Below are 17604 nucleotides of genomic sequence, written 5' to 3' on the forward strand. Positions count from 1 at the left end.
GTATCTTATGACGTATTCTACGAGAACTTTCTCAAAATTGATATTGTTTCAACAGCCTAAATTATTAAAAATTGTTTGTCGACGACCCGGGTGCACCAGGTCCAGCACCAGGTAGTATAATACGTAACCTAAGAGAACTTTTTAAAAATTTAAATTTTGTGAATAATGAAAAGAATTCCAAATGGTCAGTCGACGACTCGGGTGCACCAGGTCGCGCCCCAGGTATCTTATTACGTATTCTACGAGAACTTTTTCAAAATTGATATTGTTTCAACAGCCAAAATTATTAAAAATTGTGTGTCGACGACCGGGTGCACCAGGTCGAGCACCAGGTAGTGTAATACGTAATCTACGAGAACTGTTTAAAAATTTAAATTTTGTGAATAATGAAAACAATTCCAAATGGTCAGTCGACGACTCGGGTGCACTAGGTCGCGCCCCAGGTATCTTATTACGAATTCTACGAGAATTTTTTTCAAAATTGATATTGTTTCAACAGCCAAAATTATTAAGAATTGTGTGTCGACGAAACGGGTGCACCAGGTCGAGCAACAGGTAGTGTAATACGTAATCTACCAGAACTTTTTAAAAATTCAAATTTTGTGAATAATGAAAACAATTCCAAATGGTCAGTCGACGACTCGGATGCACCAGGTCGCGCCCCAGGTATCCTATTACGTTTTCTACGAGAACTTTTTCAAATTGATATTGTTTTAACACCCAAAATTATTAAACTGGTGTGTCTACGACCAGGGAGCACCAGGTCGAGCACCAGGTAGTATAATACGTAATCTACGAGAACTTTTTAAAAATTTTAATTTTGTGAATAATGAAAACAATTTCAAATGGTCAGTCGACGACTCGGGTGCACCAGGTCGCGCTCCAGGTATCTTAACACGTATGCTACGAGAACTGTTTCAAAATTTAGATTGTTTCAACAGCTAAAATTACTAAAAATTGTCAGTCGACGACCTGGTTAGATTATTCCAAAAGCCAAAATGACTGCAAATTAGAGTCGACCTGGGGCGTGACCTGGTGCACCCGGGTCGTTACTCACCATTTGGAATTGTTTTCATCAATCACAAAATTTAAATTTGCAAATAGTTCTCGTAGAATAGTATCAAACTACCTTGTGCTCGACCTGGTGCACCCGAATCGTTGACTCACAATTGTTAGTTATTTTGGCTGCTAAAACAATCTAAATTTTGAAAAAGTTCTCGTAGAATACGTGCTAAGATACCTGGGGTGTGGCCTGGTGCACCCTGATCGTCGACTCACCATGTGGAACTGTTTTCATCATTCACAAAATTTAAATTTGTAAAATGTTCTTGTAGAATACGTATTATACTACCTGGTGCTCAATCTGGTGCACCCGGATCGTCGACTCACTAATGGTAGTTATTTTGGCAATTGGCGCAATTAAAATTTTTTTAAAGTTCTCGTAGAATATGTGCTGAACTACCTGGTGTACGACCCAGTGCACCCGGGTAATAAACTTACCATTTAGAGCCGTGTCGGCTTTTGGCAAATTTAAGATTTTCATTTTTATTGCAAGCTCATTTTCTCGGACACTTACACGTTCTTAAGAACATTCATTTGTGGTTAGCGTGTCCTAAGCATGGGAAACGAACAGGATCAAGGCTTGCGCCATGCTACCATTCAGCCGTGACAGATGCTTCAGCCAGATATTTCCAAGTGTCTTGCCATGCTTGAGCCATGCAAACTTTTAAGAATTTTAAGAAAAATTGTTAAAATTTTTTAATTATTTCAATTCTCAATTTGAAAAATGCATATGTACTCATAACTTTGTAAAAAGAAGTTTTAGAAAAACAACATATTTGAGTGAAAAATGATTATGTGACATAAGCATGGAGTGTGCATTTTAAACTTCATTACTTTCAGTGGAGAAACAAAAAAGTTTCTGCATTTAATCACAGCTAAGCAAGTAATTGCCTATTTAATTTATTGATCACAATCAGTTTAAATCTGTAACTGAATACTTGTATATCTTGAGTTTACGTGCACATATTATGTTGTGCAGTGAGTTTAGGTTAAATTGTGCCCTACTCTTCTCAATCATGAATAAGAACGCTGGTTGCAATATTTAGAAAAATGAAATACAAAGAAAAAAAATATAACACATTCTCATAGGTGATGTTAGAAAAGAAAGGAAATGCATAGTAGTTGTCGGGAGAACGTATTTCTCGATTTTCCTCTACTTTTCTCCTGTTATTTCCTTCCTTTTCGTTCGATTGAGCCTTGAACTTTAAAAAAGCCTTTAATCAAAGAACCCATTATCATTCCAGTTTCATGTAATCAATAGATTTCTTAAAAAAAAATGATGACCGCGAAAAGGGGTTGGCAAGGCATCAGTAATGAATCGCGGACAGAATAGCGTGCTCAGATATTCAAATTACTTAAATTGGTTCAGGCAATGTCTGCGCAGTGTAAACCTTTGCTCATCACTAGATCTGCATATCTTTTAGCCTTTACCTTTCTCACGTGTACTATCGCACTATCGTAATGATAAGACTCGCTAATAAGAAACTATCTTGGGCATAAGGATAAGGTTAAAAAGAAATGGGAACACTTCAATTCTCTTCGGTCAGTTGTATCAGGTAAAATAGAAGGAAATTACTGATAAAGAAAATTGGACTGAAAATAAACCAGCACATAAAAAATAGTAGCTTAGATTTTAAGTCACTACTCCATGACTATTGGATAGAGAGAAAAGTCTATGATGATCTTAGCAACTTTTATCATATTGTAAATAAAAAGTCAATTAATTTTTAAAAAACACATTCACTGTAAAAAGTCTATTAACTCTCATGCGAAAGTATTTTTTAAACTAAACGATCCTTTCTGAGCAATAATAAACATTTTTCAAAACTTTAATTGAAGGTCAAATGATTTTAAAGAAAAGAGATTCAAGAAAATAGTCTGTTTGATTGATATTCTTTTATTATCGTAGATTAAATAATAAGAAAAATAAGGACATTTTATTCTTTAGAAGGCCTTCCTGGAAGCTTTTCTATCAGCCCGATTTCTTTGGAGGATAGCTTAATGTTTTAAACCATTATCCCGAGTAAAAATGCTTCGACTTGAGTTCGGCTTGTTGATTTCTTGAGTTCGTCTCCAAGACATCAGTGTCTGACTGCATCCCAAAACTGAGACGATACATATGATGTTTTACTTTTATAGTCCTATCATGGTTAATTCCAACTCAGCGTAAACTTGCCTCAAGACGAACCTTTTTCGAATCAGAAATGAGATGAAAATTGATAAATGAAAAATGTATAATTATTAAATTAGTCACTTTTAAATACAAAATTCAGAATCTCTGAGTCCGATTGTGTATAACTATGATAAAATTTAATTTAGAAATTTAAAATTGCAATTTTTTAGAAGGATCTTCTTAGCTCTGAGAAATACGTAAAAATAAACAAAATTTTCGCTATCATTGTCAAACGAGTATAATAAAAATGACAGAATGACCGTTTTGTTAGGCAGGTTTGAGAATTCAACAACTTGGTTGGAAAATAAACTATTTGGTTGGAAAATTGTATTATTTTAATTAATTTAACTGTTTTTCATTTGATAATAAAATCGCTTTTCGCTAAAGTAACAATTATTGCATTTTTCATTGCAATTTTCTCTTTTTTGGTTGAATATTGAACTACGTTAAACAGGTGTATTGACCACACTCTTCTAGTGAACAACACTGTGCAATGGAAATGCTTTTATTAAAGTACCAGAGATATAAAATAGATACTTGTACATGCATAAATATTTTATCATCCATGTAATTTATATTTAAATATTTATTCAATACAAAATCACTGAATTTATAACAATGTAATATAATTTTTCTTGTCATCTAGAGAAGGACCTGTTGACACCATAAAAATTAGTTATGTCGTTAATTTAAAAGTCTTCTGGAAGTTATAAAAAAAGTTATTTCTGATTTTTAAGTACTTTCAAAGGTTAGATGATTATGTTTTGAAAAATAATTAAATAAATATTAGTTTCAAATTAAGGTAGATGTTATATATTTGAAATATTCTTATCATATCTTCAAAACCAGTGAACGACATACGTATCTCTTAGTGAACGACACTCAACAGAAGGAAGTTTTTAGGGAATTATACGCATTTTTGTATTGATATCCATTCTGCTATTATTTACATTTGCTTTCCTTATTTCTGTGACATCGCCTTCTAAAAGTCTTCAATGATCAATATGTTTTTAATTGAGTTTGGATTTCCGAAACTCAAGACTCAATCACCGGCACTCCAGAATGCATTTACCAAATTCGTGAACTGATCAAATGAACATAACCCCACAATATTTTTTACCACTAACTTTTCAAATTCTTTTAAATTTGAAATCAACACCGGCCTTGTTCACTAAATGTAGGTTGTCGTTTACTGAAAAGATGGTATTGTTCGCTGGATCTGAATAAATTATATTAAAATAAATATAGCAATCGTTTGCAGACAATAATTATATCCCCGGGTACTGTCTCAAAACGGAAAAAATCTGTTTCATTAGATGAATTCATCTTCACTGCCAAACAATAAGCATATGAATTAATATTTTCGTATTTATAAAAACTTTTTCTTAAGGTTTCAGCAATACTATTATTTACCCTACATAGTTAAAAGTTCAACTCCTTTATAAAATTAATCTCTCTGGTTAAACTTTTATTCTTATTAGGAAAACATTAGTTTTCTGATTTGAAAATTCATCTTATTGTTTGAAAATTCATTTTTTTTTCGTTTGGAATTAAACTATTTTGCAGAAAATTAACTTTTTTGGTAAGAATCAATATTTCGGGGCTGAAAATTCAACTGTTCTGTAGGGAATTTGTCTCTTTGGCTTTAAAATTAAATAAATTCTGTTGGAAAATGAACTATTTTCTTGAGAAGTTGTATTTTTGGGAAAAATTTAACTCCTTTTTAATAAATATTAAATTTTTGGATACAACAATAACTATTACATTTTTGGGTTTCCAATTCATCTCGTTCTGGTAAAACAGTAATTTACTAGAGTTAAAGGTTAACTACTTCATTGAAAATTAATTTTTTGGTCAAGAGTTCCTTATTTTTCTTGAAAATTAATCTCTTTACTTGAAAATTATTTTCATCTTTTTTCAAGAAATTAAATTTTCTGGTTGAAAATTCATCTATTGGTTTAGAATTCAACTAACAGCATATAAAATTAATCTATTATATATCAGAAATGCGATATTAAAACAGTTTCGGGAGTTGCCTCGCTCTGGCCTGCTTGTAAATCGGTGCCTCGAAGCGTAAACACTGTGGGTACTGCCCACTTTTATCGCTCCCCTACGCGTGGGGAGCAACCCCTGTAAAGACGTATTTCAAATACTGTATTTCAACTTTAGTTCACTAGTACGGTCAAGTAAAGCGAGCAGTGCATATGGCACTCTTGATCTTTCCAGCCTGTTTTTAAATGGCAAGCATAGGCAAAATTAGTTAAAAATTAATTTATATTATAAATCACATAATTGAAATTGCATATCATTTTAAATATTAGAGTAACTTTAATTTTTAAAAATCGTTAAAATCTTTTTTTTCAGCTGCGGGAAATATGAAAGGTTTCAATCGTAACACGGAGGAAATTAATTTGAATTATTTTTCAACTCAAGAAACAAAATAAGAATAATGCAAAATTGATAACACAATGTTTAATAATAATATTGTGAAATTATATTTCATAAAGAAAATTACTGTTAAGAAATATAAAATTTAATTGCAAGTAAATATTATATAACAGATATTCTAATTTTATATTGGGGTAAGGAATTGGTTAAATGGGTAAGAAAATTTAAATAAGAACAATGTTATATGCTGGCAAAAATTAAGCAATTTATTAATTACAGTAATACTAACACAGCAAATCAACTAAGATTTTTTTTAACATTTCACCTTTTAGCTTTAATATTGCTTTTTTAGAGAATTTTAAAATTCTAAGCGATAAATAGTGCTCTTAATAATAAAAATATGGTTTCATATTTTAATTAAAATAACTAGTTTTTATTTAAAAAACTCATTTTCTATATTTCAACAAAAGAATTTCTTAAATACAGATTTCGTTTCAGTCTAGGATAAAAGGTATACATCATAACTTCTTCATTTATTTGTTCAAATGAAACTATGATTTTGATTAATAAATCCTTTTATAATTTCAAAATGTGATTTATTTTTTCACGTTATCAAGATAAAAAATCGGCAAAACCGGCACTGCCGTACGGTATCACTTATATTTTATATCTTACAAACAGCTGAAACAAAAATATGTAAAAATAAAGTGCCAATCATTATACATATAAACAGTAATATTATCATTACCTTGCAAGCTAACGACAATCAATTATTTTAAACATAATTATTTTATATTTATACTTGTTACTCCCGAAAAACAGTGACTCCATCATCTGTAAACGTTTTTCGCTTTCACAAAATATGTTGTTTAAGAAATATCTCTCGCACACGCCATGTCCGGATTTTATTATAAAATTTTCCCTTATGGTGAATTTTTGCCAGGTCTTCATTTTTTCGTCACCTTTTGGCACGTAAAACAAATTAAATTATCTAGAGTATCTGTCATAATCTGACTTCTTCATTCACGCTTCAGTTGATCGTAGTAGTCAACTATTGACGATGCAGGGGGCTGGTGGGGAGGCATTGTTGACAATGTGCGCGCGCTGAGAAACTGCCTGGGCCAGCATTTCTAGGAGCTGGTAATTCGCAACTCTTCTATCGGAGTTCTGGTGTAATTTAAAGTCGTTTAAATATCAATTTTATTTCAAATGATGTATTCCCATATTTTAATTTCCATAAGAAATCCCTTTATATTCCCTGTTTATAGAGGATTGGGCCTCTTTAAAGATATTTTTGATTGAGAACTACAGAATTGACTAATTTTTTGGGATTAATGCCTCGATTGGATCGTTTTCGATTTCTCAGCTATCAATGATGTTCTTTCAATCCAAAAAATTTTCAAGTAAATCATTCAACAAATATTTAAAATTGATATAATAGAAAATAATCTCTTTTAGAGCATCTTTTCTCATAATGACTTGAATTACTGTTTATAATTCTTAAAAAATTAATCATGACTTTGTTAAATGTGGATAGAAAGAAATTGGGTGAAAATTTTCAATTTTATGTATTTTAGGGGATTTTTTAAATTTAAAGAGAAAAAAGTATCAGGAGATTAGGTAAAAAGGTACCGACTCTGATCATTGTAAAGGTTAAAAATTACTATTTTTTCAAGCAGATTCATCTAATTTTTCTTTTGCAAGTTTTGTTTACCTGATATTCCATTATCCCCTGCGGAAACTACCCTTCTTCGTTAAAGAATCATCCATTACTTCAGTTTCCGCCGCAATGAAAATACTGAACTAGAGCGCAATTATCAGTAGACTTTGGAAATATATAACTCATTTATAAGAAATCTGTCATTCAATTTTGAATATTTTACCCTGTTAAAGAAATTTCTTTTTGATTTTTTAGACTCCTGACCTGAGAATCGCCAAAGCTCAGAAATTTTTAAAGAAAATTTTGAGTTTAAATTTACAAAATTTAAGTTTTTCAATATAATAAAAAGAAAATACAACAGAAGATAAGTAGTGCATGTAGGATACCGACGTGGCAGTAGTAAGTTCCGTGTATGGGCTGCCATCTGTCTGCTAGAAATCCAGACTCCTGAAACACCCAGCCTAAATAAATGGTCAGCCATTAACAATCGATAATAACTTCCATTAAAAGAAATACTGATCTATAAATTCCTACATTTATTAAAAAATAATTCTGTTTAAATATCTGGCAAGAAAATTAAAAACATTCTTTTTAATGTAACACGAAGAAGAAATTAAGAAAATTAGCCAGATTCTCGGATATTAGTTTATCGTGGCACTAATAAGTTGAGTAGTTTAAATATCGATTAGTAGTAAATTTCAACTAATGATTAGCTTGCGGTTTACAATTTCAAGTCAAATTTGTCCTAAAAATTATTTCTAATAAGGGTTTAAAGACATATATATTAAAGAATCAACAAAATAGTAGGGTCTTCCAAAAAAGATTTTGTAAAAAGTGAAAGATTGAGAATTTAGATTTAGACTTAGGTTTTAGATTTTTGTACAATTTAAGACAAGTAATGGATGTTTACCTCTAGAAGACCTTGATGGCTTGATTCTGAGTACTGCCATAAAAATGTTTAAGTTAAAAAATGCAAAAAATTCAGAAAAAAGATCTTCAACTTTCAAGTAATTGTTTTTTACGTAGCAAAAAATGAATCTAATATGATAAGTAGAGGAGATGACTTGAATATGGCATAGGGCTCGAATATGGCTCACTTCGATTTCTGAGAAACTAAAACGTGTACTCCGTTAGTAATAGTCGGAGTTGAATGCTCTTTAGTATAGTAGCGAAACGTGTAAGTTACATTGTTCGATGTGAATTATTGGAAATCTGATATAAAAAAATTAACAGTCATCCTCGAGTTTATTTTGGATCAGCCTTAAATGCCCATTTTATCTTGTGAATAGAATTTTATTAATAAATGTTGCTTGTCGTAGTGCAGTAGAGTTAGTAGAATAGTAGTGCAAAGGAGATATGGGCCCGCTTCTCTTTAAAGGTTATGCTTTTTAGACATGAATAAATTGTAGGTAGTGACTCGAATATAGCACACAAAGAGTGGCTCGAATATGGCACACCAAGAGTGGCTCGAATGTGGCACTCTTTTTTTTACCAAAAAATCACAGTTAGGCATTCTTCAACATTCTAAATGTTAACAAGAGAATAGGTTCATGTACCTATATACTAGGCAGTCTGATAAGTACCTGAAAATTCTAAGAGATGGCATTAGTATTCACTAATGTGAACCATTTTCGTCGAGCTTGATCCTTCAAATGACGCCTGTCAAAACTTCATCCATTTATGTTTACGCATTTACAAGTTATAGCACTGAGAAGCGACTAACCTCTTAGTTTTTTTTAATATGGAAAAATCTGAGTTTCGAGTTTTGATCAAACACTACTATCTTCGCAAGAAAACGATATCCGAGACCAAGGCCAAGCTGGATAAGTATTACCCGGACTCTGCGTCGTCGATTGGAACGATTTATAAGTGGTTTACCGAGTTTCGTTGTGGCCGTACGAGCACAGTTGATGCTGAACGATCTGGGCGCCCAAAAGACCAGAAATGTCCAGAAAATGTCGAAAAAATCCATGATATGATGTTGAATGATCCCAAAGTGAAATTGAGAGAGGTAGCTAACGCTGTAGGCATATCATTGGAACGTGTGGGCAATATTTTGCATTCAGTTTTGGGCATGAAGAAGCTCTGCGCGCGATGGGTGCCGCGTTTGCTCACAGTGGACCAAAAACGAATTCGTGTGACAACTTCCCAGCAGAATTTGGTATTATTTTCGCGTAAGCCGACCGAGTTTTTGCACCGATTCATAACCATGGATAAAACCTGGATCCACTACTACACTCCTGAGTCAACACAACAGGCAAAACAGTGGGCTCCACCGGGCCAAAGTGCTCCGAAGCGTCCAAAAACGCAACAATGGGTCGGAAAGGTTATGGCCTCCGTATTTTAGGATGCACATGGCATAATATTCGTGGACTATCTTGAAAAAGGTAAAACCATAACCGGAGCATACTATTCCTCATTATTGGACCGATTGTAAATCGAAATCGCTGAAAAACAACCGTATTTGAAGAAGAAAATACCGCTTTATTATCACGACAATGCGCCTGTTCATTCATGCTTAGTTGCACAAGTAAAATTGCATGAAATCGGCTTCGAATAGGTTCCTCAGCCACCGTATTCACCAGACCTAGCCCCCAGCGACTATTACTTGTTCCTTAACCTGAAGAGATGGCTCACCGGTAAGCGTTTTCACTCAAATGAGAAGCTCATAGCTGAAACTGAGGCGTATTTTGGAGACCTTCCGTTCGAGTACTTTTCGGACGGTATCAAAAAGTTAGAAAATCGTTGGACTCGCTGTATCGACCTAAAAGGAGAGTATGTTGAAAAATAAAACCGACTTTGGCCAAAAAACGTCTCCGTGTTTCATTTTTCAGGGACTTATTAGACTGCCTAGTACTTAATCCATTTTCTGCGATGGATGCTACGCTTGGCTAGAGAAGAAATCTTGGGTAGGGTGTACTACCTGCAACGAATGATCCCAGACTTGTTGCATCGGAGCATTACCACCCCTATGAATGTGCGACTATCATCAATAAGTTTACTGTATATTGTATTCTTTAAAATTATATGAATAAATATTTGCATACTATTAACTTGCTTATTTTTGATGTATTAAATTTTTTTCTAGGTGTCCCATATTCGATCCACCCTTTTTCGATTTTCAAAAACCTCGCTTTAGGTTACTGATAATAATTTCAAATAAAAAGTTTATGCATATTAAAGTTATATTTATACAAACATCGTAAATATATATTTACAGAAAAAAACCTGCCTGCTATGCTGACACATTCGCATCTCGCATGGCTTGGCTTGCTTCGCTCGCAAAGTTTGAATGTGTTGGGCGCGCGACTTTTCGTTCTCGCGGTTCTCGCTCGATAAAATTAATTAATTATTAAATATTTATTATTCCAATTAATTAAGTACTAATTAATTAATGATTAATTACTACTGATTAATTAAATGTTTAAGTATCGCAAACTGTAATTTGGTGATTGTGATTTCTCTTTTTATTTAAAGCTCCTTCGGCTGTAACGAACAAATTTTTATCACGTATCTCATGCTTCACACTTAATTTTGTCCAAAATGCAAATTTTTCTACATTATGTTCAACTCTATTGTATCAAATTTACATTATCATTATTACTGTACCTCGGTCTGAGCTGTTTATTCAGATATTGCAAAATAAAAGACAAATTTATATCTCATAATGACTACAACATTTGCTCCTTATTTTGTATTAAAATTTGTTTTCAGCTAAGCTGAAAATTGTATTATTTCAATGAATTTATATTATTGTGATTCATGCATTGGTATCGAAACATATACGTAGGTCCATTGTCTGGTTTTTATCATTAAAAAAGTTTTCATACTATAAAAAAAATTTTAGGTATAAAAAACTTTTTTGCAACTTGTGTCGTTTTTCCATAAAGTTAATATTTTTATTTTCATTATATTTTATAAAAAGAGTTAATTAAAAATTTCTAGATCTTTTCTGGTGAAACATGTTTTTTGTTTTCATTCTTTTCTTTCATCCCTTTTATGTTTCTTCCAAAAATTAAATGTTTTAATTTTTAATTTTTTTTTTCAATTTGAAGTGGAAATCTATTCCTTCTATCTCAAAATTATTATCAACAGATTTATGAATCAATTCGGATGAACAACTTTTGTCAATTTTGTTTTCGTACCTTGTGTCGTTCTTCAAAAAAATTTTGTTTTTAGATTTTGAATTTTATTTTTTCGAATTTAACAAAAACCACGCGACCATTTCAAAAATTATCAATGACAAATTTGTACATCTTTTTTAAATGAACCTTTGGTCTATTCATTTTTTGGTCGCTTGTGTCGTTTGTTCAAAAAACTTGTATTTTATTTTAAGTTATATTTTTTACGATTAAAACAAAAACTACGCGTTCTATCAAAAAGTAATTAATACTGAAAGCTATTGATCTTTTTTTGGGTATACAACTTTTTCTTACTAGCTTTTTCCCATTCCTTGCGTCTTTTTCCCAAAATTAAACTTTTTTTATTTTTAATGTTATTTTTCGCAATTGAAACAAAAACTAAACATCCTATTACAAAATTATCAATAAAAAATTTGTATGTCTTCTGTGGGCAAACAACTTTTTTCATGGCTTTTTTCACAAAAACAAATTTTGTTTGTCCTATAAAAAGAGTAATTAATAACAAATTTGAATGACATTTTCGATGGACAATATTTCTGTTTTCATGTTTTTTCGTATCTTGAATCAAAGATACCAAAAAAGATCATTTGTCTACAAAAACAAAATTTTTGATTTTGTATTATTTTTCATGGCATAATATGAATTTTTAATCCTTTCTAAATCTTGAAAAAATTATTTCAAACATTTTCTTAGTTTTTGCATTTTCATCCAAAATAGCTAACTAACGAACTCGTCCTTTCTTTTTACATCCTTAAGTGGTACTTACACCTTTTCGGCTTCAGAAAATCGATTTTTTTGCATTTTTATAATCTGAAGGGTCTTAGAAATAAGCGTCTGAAAGGGTTTGGCAAAATTCTCTTTATTTCGAGAGCTTCAGCTCGTTAAACATGACTGCTCACGGCCGATGCACGCGCCCCAGCGCCAGGAAGGAAAACCTTACGGACCGAAAATTACAACCTAAATCGTATGTCCCATAATTCACATACAGGGTTGGCCATATTCGACAAAAATATTTGGCAACATTGTAACTTTTGACAGAGATGACAGATCGAGTAATGGCGTAGCGCGTTTGAACTATCAGTCTAAGGAGATTTTTGTCATGGAGCAGTACACTCCACGTAAAGGCTCTCAGATTGTTGAAATTTACATTCAACAAAACAAGTCAATTGTGAAAACTCAACGTGCATGAAGAAAAATAAATAAAGTGAAAACTGCGCCTTCTGCGACAACGTTGTATCGTTTGTATGAAAGATTTTCATCAGGTGAGGCACTTACTAATCCCAAGCGTCCAAATAAAAAGCGACCAAGCGACCAGTCTCCATGCACGTTGAGCTTTCACAATTGACTTGTTTTGTTAAATGTAAATTTCAACAATCTGAGAGCGTTTGCGTGGAGTGTACTGCTCCATGGCAAAAGTCTTCTTAGACTGATGCTTCAAACGCGCCTGTGTTGAAATCTTTTTTAGTTTTTTCACAATAAATTCCTGGAAATTGGCTCAAAAATTAGCCTACAACAAATAAGTACCCCTTGAAATGAGTGCCAAAGCATAATCTAATTCGACTACTTTTTCAAGTGTTATCCGCCACACAAACGACATAAAAACATCGACGACGACGATGACAGAGGTATACCGACGTAAAAACTTTTTTTCTGACTCAGTGGACCTTAAAACGTCGACATTTTAAGGAATCAGCAAAAGTCGGTTGTCACATGAAACCATTATCTTCTCATTGACATCAGAGCCTAAAATATATTTTCGAGAATTTATTTAGCATACATTATGATTAAGTAAATAATTTTGATTGTTGTTGGCGCTAATTTTGATCTTTTGCGGTTCTTGGTGATTTTCAGTTTATTTTCTAGCTTATTAGAGTAAAATAATAATTAATCAGATTTAACAAATATAACTTTTTTTGCGAGCTCCCCTGAAATCGCGTCTATGTATGCACGTGACAGAGGCATGTTCACTTCCAGCCCAGTGACGTTAGCACATGCTCACCCTGAAACTCTACAATCGCTACATGAAACTTTACGCCCGCTACACATACGCTGGACCACGAAAGGGAGAATAAGCAAAAAAATATATTTAATTTTCGAGATCACTAACCGTTTTTTATCTGCTTCACGTGTTTGTTTTCAACGAGGATATGACTAAAAGTATTTTATGTATCAAGGGCGTACGGGTATTAGTTGCGGACTTTTCTGAAGGTTTTCACTTTTTGTCCATTTTTCGCTCAGAGTGAGCTAACAATTTAAGTTAACAAACATAACTATTTAAAGAATTCATTATTAAATTGCAGTTATTTCTGAAATGTTCAACTTTCTGCCCACTCTCAACTTGTAGCAAAGTAAAATTAATCAGATTTAACCAAAAGAATTGTTTGAGTAAATTATAATTGTTTTGGCTCTCTTCTCCCATAGTAATGCTAAATAGTTGCATCTGTTTCTTCAATTTTCCACTTGTTGTCAACTTTTTACTTAGAGTGCTAATAAGTAATACAACTCAACAAGATCAATGATTAAATTCTTATTATTCATAACTATTTTCTTATAGATTATATTGCTAAAAAGTACGCTTTTTCTAAAATTGTGAACTTTTGTTTTAGTTTTCCAGTTATCATTAAATGACACATAAAAAATAGAGAGAATCATTTAATAAATAATCTTTTTCTTTTTAGTGTAATATATTTTTTTAAATAAAACCGACATTAAAAATATTCTTCAAAATTTCGATATGAATTATATTAAATGTAAATTTTCCTGTAAGAAGCTTGCCTACTTAAAAAATTAAGGAAAATCTGGAAATTTTCGATATAACCTTCAACTGTGTAGCATGAGTCTAAAAGAAGATACGAGTAATGGTAATGTATAAAAAAATTATTTGAGTTAAATTGCGTTAATTCTAACCTTGCTTTAAGTAAAAAAAATGATTGAAAGTTTAAAATTCCGGAAAAAACCATAACTATCTAGCATTTTTCTAAGAAAAATATTATTAATAATATTAAATTATTTCAAAAATTATTTTTTATCTCGAATTGATTACACCGGCACACAAAAAAAGTGTATTGTCGGCGGACTACACTAGCATATTTATATGTTTTTTGGGTCGCAGAATCTGAATATGTAGTCCAAATAACCGAGTTGGCTCATATTTTTTCGAAATAGACGTAAAATCGACAAAAACAGCGTTTTTTCGTGTATATTTTTGAAAAGAAAAAAATATACTTAAATGTCAGCTGAACTTAATCAGCATATCTATATGTTTTTTAGGTCTCTAAATCCGTATCCGGCGTCCAAATAACCCATTTGGCTCATATTTTTTCGTACAAATATGAGCTAACTGCGTAATCTGGTCACTGGATTCGAAGTTAGTGATCCCATAAACATATAGATATGCTGATTAGGACAACCGGGGATGAAGCTATTTTTTTAGCAAAAATATACTCGAAAAATCGCTGTTTTCGTCTATTTTACGTCAATTTTTGCGTCTTTCAAAAAATATAAGCCAACTGGGTTATTTAAACATCAAATTCGGACTCAGCGACCAAAACCATATAGATCTGCTGATTAGGACCACTAGACATGAAAATATATATTGCAAAATTTACACATAAAATCGATGTTTTTGTCGATTTTAGGCCTATTTTTGTGTTTTTCGAAAAAATATGAGCCAACTAGGTTATTTGGACCACGACCTCAAATTCAGCGACCTCAAAAACATATAGATATGCTTGTGTATTCCGCCGGCAGACAACTTTTTTGCGTGCCGGTGTTATTATTTTACTATAATTAAAAAGTGAAAACTTACAAAAAGTTCAAAACTTTCTAGAATTATTCTAAGACAAGGTGATTATAAATAATAATACATTGAATAGGGAATTGTTTATGTTGAGTTTTATTGAGTATTGCCTAGCTCTAACCGTAAAGCGACAGCCGAAAGGAAAAAGTGAGTGAGAAGTGAAGAAAAATGTGAATTTACTTTAAAACTACGTTAAACTACAAAGTGGATTTTGGACATATAACGTTGCCTTAACGACTTATAACGTTATTCTGCCTATTTCCGATCAAGAATCATATGGACACTGTACTTCCTAGATACATAATTTATCATTTATTTATAAGAAACTATTTTTACTTAAAAAAAACTAAAAGAAAACATAATTACACCAAAAACCCGGAAATCCTAATTTTTCACTAATGGAATTTTTTTGGGACCCTATAAAATAAACTTCTGGGCGAAACATTGAAAAATTAATTATTCATTTTTATTCTATAGGTAATACTGATGATTCTAAATGAAATGTAAAACCATTTTTTACTTAAAGGAAATAAGTATTAAACTTGATGGGGCTTGCGGAACCTCAAAATGTCTTTAGCACCCGCTAATGAGATAATGAGATGTCCATACAATTTGCAGATAGAAAGTTAAAAAATAGTCGTAACATTGTAAATCTTGTATCAACAATATCAAAATCAGGAATTGTAGGAAATGGTGTGCTAACAATATTATGTTGAAAAATCATGCCGAATGCATTAAATGAATTTATAAACATTATTAAGACAATAACTTTCAATTTTCTATAAGCGTCCAAAACTTAAATTAAAATATTTTTCAATTTTTTTTTATATAACTCTGATAGAATCGATAAACTTCTTCTGAGTGTCAAATCTAATTATTTGACTCATATTTTGAAAAAAATCTAAAAGTGTTTCATTATCGAAAAATCATTTTTCGGACTAACCTAATTAATATATGAATTTCTGTAAAATTTCGATATCTTTCTAAAATTTACCGTAAAATCAAACTATTATTTTAGGAGTAGTGTCAGATATTGCAATAAGACTAAAAAAAGAAAAATTCTCGAGTGGTACAAAAGTAATACTACTGTTGGAATTTCGGATTCATTTCTTTCAAATTTATTGAAATTTTCTGTCATTTATAGTAATTTTACAGGTAAATATAGAAACTTATCATAAATCACCTAAAGTTCACTTTTCAACATTTTCATAAATTTCCAGAAATTTCCTAAAATTTTTTGTAATTTACGGTAATCTGATTAATTATATACTGTAATTTTCCATAAATAACTGAAAAATGCTATCATTTGCAACTAAAATTCCCTTAAAGTTTTTACGGTGAGTGAGTTGATAATAGTGAATTGCGAGCACATACATGTATAATTTTTATCATTTACATCTGTCGTCACTTTTCACTCTCTAGAGAGTAAAAAGTAAAGCTTTCACTCCGTTTTATAAGCATCGAAAAGGCTGAAATCATGCATGTGTCATAAAAAGGTATATTTTTCTTTATCCAGTATCTTGAAAAATCGAGAAAAGTTACGTTAATGATGTTCCTAGTCAACAATTTAGTAAAGTCTAATGAAACTAGTACAAGTCAAGAAAATAGAAATAAATTGTGTCGATTTTCTGAGATTTAAAAAAATACAATGAAAGTAAAGTAAGTGACCGTGGGTCACTTCCTCCAAACTTACTCCATGCTTATTCCACGCTTACCCCACGCTTAACCCATGCTTATCCCATTGTTGAGAAATTGTAATAATGCGAAATAAAACCCTTAATTATGTAGCAATATTAAGTTGGAATGGACAAACAATAAGTATCAAAAAAGGTGAGATTGAATTCATGTAGGAATGATCGCAGTATACTGAAAGCAATGCCTGCGTCAAATTCAGATGACACCAATCAGCTTCGTCATGATGTTCTTGGGGATGAAAATGTTGATAATGTGAAAATTAACGTAATCACCATGTCAAATAGAAAAATAATGTCTAATAATGATTTCGATCCAGACTTCTCCTTCGGAAAACTCAAAATAAATGTTACGCTGTGCAATTTAAAATATCATAAGGCCGCAGCTGCAGTTCTTGATCAAATCAAAGAGATTGGGATTTTAACGATACCTACGTCCAAAAGAGGAAGGTCTTTGTATCTAGAAAATGAAGATTTCGTATCCAAATTTTATGCGCGCCATTGTGTGTCTATTCGCATGAGAGATAAGAATGCTCTCGTTCAAAAAAGATTCATTTTATGCAATGTAAATAAATTTCATGCAGAATTCAAGTCAGAATGTCAAGAGATTAAAATAGGCTTCACAACATTCACACAACTCAGACCAAAAAATTGCTCTTTGGCAGGGAGTAGCGGTAACCAAACAGTAT

This window comes from Belonocnema kinseyi, chromosome 5, assembly GCF_010883055.1.
Source record: "Belonocnema kinseyi isolate 2016_QV_RU_SX_M_011 chromosome 5, B_treatae_v1, whole genome shotgun sequence".
Taxonomy (NCBI): domain Eukaryota; kingdom Metazoa; phylum Arthropoda; class Insecta; order Hymenoptera; family Cynipidae; genus Belonocnema; species Belonocnema kinseyi.